The following is a 9,311-nucleotide window of genomic DNA, read 5'->3' as shown; positions in this document are numbered from 1 at the left end:
TGGCCAACACCCTCGCTGGGCTTCCGCTTAAAGGTTGCCGAGTACACGTCGTTTAAACGGCAGTAAGTGGTGAGAGTGTGTGTGAAGAAGTACACCCCTACAGGGTTAACATCATCTATTCGAATAGCCGCGTTCGCGGTAAAGGACTACTTGGTTGCTTATACAGTTCATAGACAAGTGAAAGTGGATACTCTAAAATGCGCAAGATAAACATGAGTGCTATGGATGGCCTTCTCATAGGGAGATGGGAGCAGATCCATAGTGGTGTATTGATTGGTGAATATGTGGACTCGTGTGCGCCACCTCAAAAGAGTTACTTGCAGTCATAGTTTAGGATAGCCACCGAGTCAAAGCTGGCTTGCTACAATTAAACTCCACCACTCCCTTTGTTGATACTGATGCATATATAGCTAGTTCTATGTAAGTCTTGCTGGGTACATTTGTACTCACGTTTTCTTAATTTATGTTTTGCAGAGAGACTTCAGTCTCACTAGTAGTTCCACGTGGACTTCGACGTTTAGCTTGTTACCTCAGCTACGATCTTGTGTCCTCGGCAGGGTCTTGTAGATAGCCAGGCTTCTCAGCCTTTTCTTCTGTAGTTGTCTGTACTCAGACAAGTTAAGCTTCCGCTTGTGCTTGTTGCTTGTATGACTTGAATGCTGGGTCATCAAACCCATGTTTGTAATATCTGGCTCTTTGGAGCCTAATAAATAAATACTTTAAGTTGTAGAGTTTTGTTGTGATGCCATGTTGTATTTGCACATATCAAGCATATTATGTGTATGAATTGAAATGCTTGGTATGTGTGGGATCCGACAACCTAGTTGTTTATCCTTGGTAGCCTCTCTTATCGGGAAATGTCTCCTAGTGCTTCCACTGAGCCATGGTAGCTTGCTACTGCTCCGGAACACTTAGGCTCGCCGGCATGTGTCCTTCTTCGTTCCTGTGTCTGTCCCTTGGGGAAATGTCACGTGGTGTCTACCGGATTCCTGTTAGCCCAGCTTCTATAGCCCGGATTCACTCGCCGATGACCGACACGTTTGTTGCTGGGTCATGTATGCCTGTCCTCGTAAGTTAGTGCCACTTTGGGTTTACGACTAGTCACGTCAGCCTGGGTTCTCTGTCATATGGATGCTAGTGACACTATCATATACGTGAGACAAAAGGCGCAAACGGTCCCGGGCCAGGTAAGGTGGCACCCGTGGGAATACCGTGCGTGAGGCCGCAAAGTGATATGATGTGTTACATGCTATATCGGTGTGACATAGGATCGGGGTCCTGACAAAACCGGTGAAAACCACGAGAAAAAGATGTTTTGAAGTTTCAAAAAAATGCGGGATGTTAAGACGATGATGTTTACTGGCACACAAAATTTCAAGTTGAAACACATTAAGAGATGTGAGCTATGAAAAAGACAAAATCAGTGTTGAATAGTGCCGAATAGTAATGTCACTATTCAGGGTGGAATTTGTCTTTTGAGTTTCCTAGGCATTTAATGTCCATAATTCAAATCTGAACTACAAATACATGCTCCAGTTCACCAAAATGGCTAGAAAAATTATACATGTGTCCTTGGGTGCATGTTAAGGTCCAATGCCAGGAATGGGAATGAATTACAACCGTACTGGTGTCATGGCTCGTACTCAAACATTTCGAATCTCGGTTTTTAAGTCCCCATAAATCCTAAACTCACCAGAAAGTCATCTAAGGTGGCATGGTGTCACGTCATGGCACATATATGTCGTGGTAAAAACATTGTCCAATTTGGGCCAAGCTTTATTACAAACCTCTTACAAAAACTGGAGTTTCTCTCAAAGAAGCCTCGTGGTTCTAATAGTGAAATGTGTTCCCCTTGTGGGAGAAACGTAATCACTGCCTCTTTTCGCCTTGTATTTTCTTCCACGGGCAAGATGGAACCACAGGATATCTATGCTGAAATTTAAACTTATTCAGGGTTCGTTTGGCCTTTTTATACACTAATTGAGTTTCCTAGGCATTTAATGTCCATAATTCAAATCTGAACTACAAATACATGCTCCAGTTCACCAAAATGGCTAGAAAAATTATACATGTGTCCTTGGGTGCATGTTTAGGTCTCATGCCAGGAATGGGAACGAATTACAACCATACCGGTGTCCTGGCTCTTCCTCAAACATTTCAAATCTCGGTTTTTAAGTCCCCATAAATCGTAAACTCACCAGAAAGTCATCAAAGGTGGCAAGGTGTCATGTCATGGCACACCTATATGTCATGGTAAAAACATTGCCAATTTGGGCCAAGCTTTATTACAAACCTCTTACAAACCTGAGCTTGTCGCAAGAACCCTCGTGGTTTTGATAGGGAAACTTGTCCCCTTGTGGGCCAAACAATAATCACTCCCTCTTCTAGCCTCGTATTTTCTTCTACACGCGATACGGAACAACTAGAGATTCATGCTGAAATTTGAAATTATTCAGGGTTCATTTGACCTTTTTTTATTTATTAATTGAGTTTTCTAGGCATTTAATGTCCATCATTCAAATCTGAACTACAAATACATGCTCCATTGCACCAAAATGGCTAGAAAAAACGTACATGTTTCCTTGGGGTGCATGTTTAGGTCCCATGGAACGAATGGGAACAAATTCAACCGTCTCACCATCCTGGCCTGGCCACAAACATTGCAAATCTTGGTTTTTAAATGTCTGTAAATCCAAAACTCACCAGGAAATCATGAAACTTGGCATGGTGTCACTACATGGTATATATAATTGTCCAATTTGGGTGAAGCTATATTACAAGCCTTTTAAAAATCGGAGTCTGTCGCAACCCTCGTGGTTCCGGTAGGGAAGCATGCCCCTCTTGTGGGCGAAACGATAACCGATGACTCTTCTCGCCTTGAACTTTTTTTTCTACATGCAACATAGAATAACATGAGTGTCGGGCTGAAATTTGAAACTGTTCAGGGTTCATTTGGCCATTGTGTATATATTAATAATTACTAAGTTTTCTATGCATTTAATGTAGTCCGTAATTCAAATTTGAACTACAACCACATGCTCAAGTGAAGCAAAATGGGTGGGAAATCGTACATGTGTCATCCGGTGCATGTTTAGGTATCGTTTAAGGAATGAAAATGAATTACAAACTTGTCGTCATCCTGAAACAATGAGAATCTCGGGTTTTAAATCCCAGTAAATAAAAAAGTCACCCAAAAACATGAAACTTGGCATGGTTTCATGACATGGCACATATATGCCGTGGTAAAAAAATCGTCCAGTTTGAGAAGAGGCGCACACATTAGTAGCAACGAAGTCCTTTCTGAAACAAAAAGCTGACACATTAATATTGCAAACAGTTGTATTATATTTACGGTGTCGAAATTTAACCATACTCGGTGGCGTGCGTGCAGCTGTTTCATTAGATGGGACGAGCGCGAGAAGTCCTCCGTGCAACTTCGATGGGACGCGTGCGAGCAGTCCGTCGTGTAGGCTCGATGGGACGCGTGCATCCTGTCCACCTCACAGGCTCGACGGGACACGTGCGAGCAGCAAGGCCGCCCATGCTCACCGGGAAGTGATCTCTTTGACCTCCATGCACCAGCCGCCGCCCGCCTCGCTCACAACTTCTCCATTAATGGGTTAATTAAAGCACCTGGACGGAGGGTGTTTGCTTGTGATCCCATGGCAACATTTGCTTTGTTCGTGTTTTCAACTAGTATCCCGCCCTAATTTAAATTGCCACATAGGGTAACGGATAATAGGGCCACAAATAAAATGGCAACGAATAATACGATGACAAATTTACAATGGCGCACATAATAATTGTCTTACATATTCAGGATAATTTAAAATGCCACATGCGGCAAAGCCCGGAAGACACGGGGGCAAGAGAAGAAGGAAATTGCAGACAACGATCTGGGTCGCTACTGTCTCTACTCGTCGATGGACCACCGGGCGGCGAAATCCTCCAGCCCCTTCTTCATTTCCTCACAACTTTGCTTGAAAGCAGCCATGGATTCCTCCATCTCCGACTAGCGCTCGATCCGGAGCTTCCTCAAGCCACCCATTAGTTCCTCGACGACCGCTTTCAGCGTCATCTCCGAGGCACTGCTCTGCTCATGCAGCATCTTCCAGCTGGAGGCCTCCTCCTCCTTCTTGGCGACCAACTTGAGGAGATTCGCATTGTCATCCATGATTTGCTCGATGAGGCCGGTCACCTTGTCAACCGAGGCATCGCTAATCTTGAGCAGCTTCGTCAAGCCATCGACCAGCTCCTGCTGTGTAGTGACACCAGCGAGAATGTCGTCGTCGCCGGCGAAGGACTTCAGGAACGTCGGCTCATCGGGACGGCCGACGCCGTGAATGCGCTTGTGAGAGCCCTCGCGTGCCCATGAGAGCTTGTTTGAGGGCTCCGCGGCGCGCCCGGACATCTCTGCTGCGGCTTCGCTGCAGGACCTCTCCAGTGCTTCTGCAGCCTTGGTCTTTGCTGCGTAGTTATATGTCCACCCTAAACTCCTCCTACCGGTCATGGCAGAACAACTTGACAGACAAAACCAGTTTTGTGGGTGACGAGGAGAGGAACTGTGAAGTAATTTTCGAATGGGTAGTTTTTATAGCCCGGTGCTAAGTGTGAACACATATTAGTTTGATAGATGTGAACATATTTGCACTTACTTATTGCGTCGTAATCAGCAATGTGACGAGAAACAAGGTCAAAATTTATTGATGGCAGAAGGTTGACCACGTGGTTGCTCGCCGGTGAGGCGGCTGCGGCGCCCTCTGCTCTGGCGTCCCTGCGCGCGCTCTGCTCAACGTTGAGGCAAAGTTACAATGGCAACTGTTAATAATTCTTAATAATTGTCTTACATATTCAGGATAATTTAAAACGCCAAATGCGGCAAGGGCCAGAACACTCACGACCTACATATGCATACAATTATAATAAAATATAAGCTAAAAGGCTGAGCTGGCAGCCTTCCGACGATGGTCTTCTCAGACTCCATGATTAGCATAGCACCCTTGCAGCCGTTCACTCCGAGTGTCCCGACCCGCCTCCGCCTACGGAGTTGCTGGCGCCGGGAGGCTCTTGGGGCTGCTGGGCCTCTTCCAGAAGATCTTGATAGCGTGCAATCGCGCGCATGACAACTCCGCAGAACCGCTCCATTTCCATGTCTCTGGCCTGGTAGAAAATTCCGTCGATCACCTGCATCCTCAAGATATCACGTTGGCGATGTTCTACTTCATCGGGGACATCAACTCCGCCAAGGATGCACTCGAGCCTGGCCACCACATCATCGGGATCGAGGTTGACACGGCCGTCGCGGGCAATTATGAAGCCGTAGGCTGCCTTTATCTTGACCGAATCGCAGAGGTCCTCTGCCCATTCCTTGTGGGGCATCAGGCTCTCGATGAGCACTAATGATGGCGGCTCTTCGGGTGGGTCGTCGATCATGCCACCGAGAAGCTGTAGATCTTTTGCATGGTGGATGGCAAACTGCTCATCACACCTCCTCTGCAATTGGTACGTCTCCAACGTATCTATAATTTATGAAGTATTCATGCTATTATATTATCCATCTTAGATGTTTTATATGCATTTATATGCTATTTTATATGATTTTTGGGACTAACCTATTAACCTAGAGCCCAGTGCCAGTTTCTGTTTTCCCTTATTTTTTAGTATTGCAGAAAAGGAATACCAAACGGAGTCCAATTGACGTGCCAATTTTTGATGATTTTTTATGGACCAAAAGAAGCCCCCGGAGTAAAATAGATGGGCCATAAGAGTTCCGAGCCGTCCACGAGGGTGGGGGGCACGCCCCACCCCCCTGGGCGTGGTCCCCTGTCTCGTGGACGACTCGGAGACCCCCCTGATGTGAAACCGACGCCAAAAATTCCTATAAATATAGAACCCCCCAGAAAATAACCTAGATCGGAAGTTCTGCCGCCGCAAGCCTCTATAGCCACGAGAAATCAATCTAGGCCCTCTCTGGCACCCTGCCGGAGGGGGACATCATCACCGAAGGGCATGGAGGAGGATCCCGGAGGGGCCATCATCACCATGAAGGCCATGGACCAGAGGGGGAACCTCTCCCCATCCCATGGAGGAGGAAGCACAAGGGGGAGAACCTCTCCTCCTCTCTCTCGGTGGCGCTAGAGTGCCATCGGGAGGGGAATCCTCGCCGCAGTGATCGTATTCATCAACATCACCATCATCATCACCATCCTCATCTCTTTTACGCGATCCACTCTCCTGCACCCCACTGTAATCCCTACTTGAACATGGTGCTTTATGCCACATATTATGATCCAATGATGTGTTGCTATCCTATGATGTTTTGAGTAGATATCCTTTGTCTTTGGGTTGATTGATAATCTAGATTGGTACGAGTTGTATGTTTGATTTTGGTTTTGTCCTATTGTGCCCTCCGTGTCGCGCAAGTGTGAGGGATTCCCGCTGTAGGGTGTTGCAATACGTTCATGATTTGCTTATAGTGGTTTGCTTGAGTGATAGAAGCATAAACCCGAGTAAGGGGGTTGTTGCGTATGGGATAAAGGGGACTTGATGCTTTAATGCTATGGTTGGGTTTTACCTTAATGATCTTTAGTAGTTGCGATGCTTTATAGAGTTCCAATCATAAGTGCATATGATCCAAGAAGAGAAAGTATGTTAGCTTATGCCTCTCCCCCATATGAGATTGCAGTGACGACTATCGGTCTTGTTAACAATTGCCTAGGACAATTCCGCACACCGATCCATCATTATTCCACACTCGCTACTTATAATATTTAGTAATATATTCTAACTTTATGATAACAGCACCTAATTTTATGTTTTAGCTCTCTGATATCATGCAAAGTTATCCTCTTCATACGCACAACATAGTTTTATTTCTCGTTTCTAGTTGGAAGCAAACGTTCGGTGTATGTAGAGTCGTATCAGTGGAAGATAGGACTTGAGAGAATATTGATCTTACCTTTAGCTCCTTGTGGGTTCAACACTCCATACTTATCACTTCCACCATTGGGAATTGCTACAATGATCCCTGCACTTGGGGATGATCAAGCTCTTTTCTGGCGCCGTTTCCGGGGAGCAATAGCGTGGGGTTGATATTCTCATGTATGCTTGTTTGCTTTCTTCACTAAGTAGATTTTGTTTTTCCTTTTTTTCTGTTTAGTTGTGGGTGAAACATACATTTTTTTAAAGGAATGAAAATACAATTTTTTTTACTTGCCTCTCATACCTAAAAAGTTTTTCAATAAGAGAAGTGATTGGAAGGTTATGCATTGGAGAAATGAGGGTCGACCTTGAACACTTGTGTTCATGCTCATGGAAACAATGTAAAAATTTTCATGGAAGCTTCTCTGAAAATAATTATCCCCTTGTATATATCCATCGTATTATAAAAATAATGTGCCAAGCCTTGGTTTTAGGATGATTAGATTGCTTGTTTACTTTGTGCAGTATAAAAACAAAAACTTTGGCTGTAGCGCGTGATTTTACATTTTTTACTGAAAAGTCAAATGGGTCTGAAACTTTTTTCACATTACTTCTGTACAAAGTTTTTAAATTTTCATATTTTTTTAGAATTTTTTGGAGTTACAGAAGTTTACTAAACGTCCAGATTACTACAGACTGTCCTGTTTTTGACAGATTTTGTTTTCTATGAGTTGTTCGCTTATTTTGATGAATCTATGGGTAGTATCGGGGGGTATGAACCATGGTGAAGCTGGAATACAGTAGATATAGATCTAATATGAAATTGGAATAAGTTTGTAATAGTACCTATAGGTAGTGATTTTCTTTATTTACACTAACGGATCTCACAAAGTTTTTGTTAAAGTTTTGTGTGGATGAAGTATTCGAAGATCAAGGAGCTATCAATATGAGAAGAATAAAGAGAGGCAAGATCTCAATCTTGGGGATTCCCAAGGCACCCCAAGTAAATATTTCAAGGATATTAAAGCATCTAAGCTTGGGGATGCCCCGATTGGCATCCCACTTTCTTCTTCAACAGTTATCGGTATACCTCGGTTTTTGTTTTGTTCACATAATTTGTGTCCTTTGTGTTTTTGTTTTTACTTTAAGAATGATGCTAGTATGATATGTCCCTTTATTTATTTATAGAACACTTCATGTGCTTCACTTATATCTTTTAAGTATGATCTTATAGAATTGCTCTTTGTGCTTCACTTAAATCTTTTGAGTATGGTTTTATAGAATGCTTCGTGTGCTTTACTTATATATTTTGAGCTTGGATATTGGTTAGTCTATATTAATTGTAGAATTCTCCATGAACTTCACTTATATATTTTGGAGTATGAAAAATTCTATCATCTAAAGTGGATTTAGAAGAAGTTTGCTCCCACTATTCCGAATGAGGAGAATTTTGCTTATGTGGAGACTAGTGAAATTTCTATGCTTGTAGATCATGAACAGAATGCTTTATGTGCTGGTTATATTGTTGAACTCATTCAAGATGCTACTTAAAATTATTATGATGGAGGAATACATGCTTGTAGGAGTTGCAATAATATCAAGTTTCCTCTCTATGTGCTTAAAGTTCTGAAGTTATACTTGTTTTGCCTTCCTATGCTAGTTGATTCTTGTTCCCATAAATTGTGTGCTCACAAAATCCCTAGGCATAGGAAGTGGGTTAGGTTTAAATGTGCTACTCATATTCTTCATGGTTCTCTCTTTATGTTTCAATTCTTATCTTTTATGTGAGCATCATTGAAATCATCATGCCTAGCTAAAAGGCATTAAAGAAAAGCGCTTGTTGGGAGACAACCCAATATTTACCCTTACTGTTTTTGTGTGTTCTCATGATTAAGCTACTGTAGTAATCATGTATTATAGCTTTTTCTTCAATAAAGTGCCAAGTAAGACCTTTGGGAAGACTTGGGTGAAAGTTTATGTGATCTTGTTGTAAGAAACAGAAACTTTGCGCTCACGAGATTAGCTGTAATGTTTTTTTACAGAAGGGTGCGATTGAGTTGATTCTTTTTTTATAAGATTAATAGACAAATTACTCACGTCCAGAAATTTATTTCATAATTTTTGGAGTAGTATAAGTATGGTTGGTGTTCAGATCATTACAGACTGTTCTGTTTCTAACAGATTCTGTTTTCATTGCATAGTTTGCTTGTTTTCTAGTTTCTATGGCTTATATTTCTCAATATAAATTGTAGAAATGATATGGTACAGTAGGAATTGTGTGATAACAATTATGAACCTTGTCTTTGACAGTACCAAAGTGAATGGTTTACTCTTTATCATACTAACCTATCTCACGAAGTTCCGTTAAGTTTTGTGTGATTGAAGTTTTC

The sequence above is a fragment of the Triticum urartu genome, chromosome 4 (genome assembly GCF_003073215.2).
Source record: "Triticum urartu cultivar G1812 chromosome 4, Tu2.1, whole genome shotgun sequence".
Taxonomy (NCBI): domain Eukaryota; kingdom Viridiplantae; phylum Streptophyta; class Magnoliopsida; order Poales; family Poaceae; genus Triticum; species Triticum urartu.
This window is presented reverse-complemented; position numbering follows the sequence as displayed.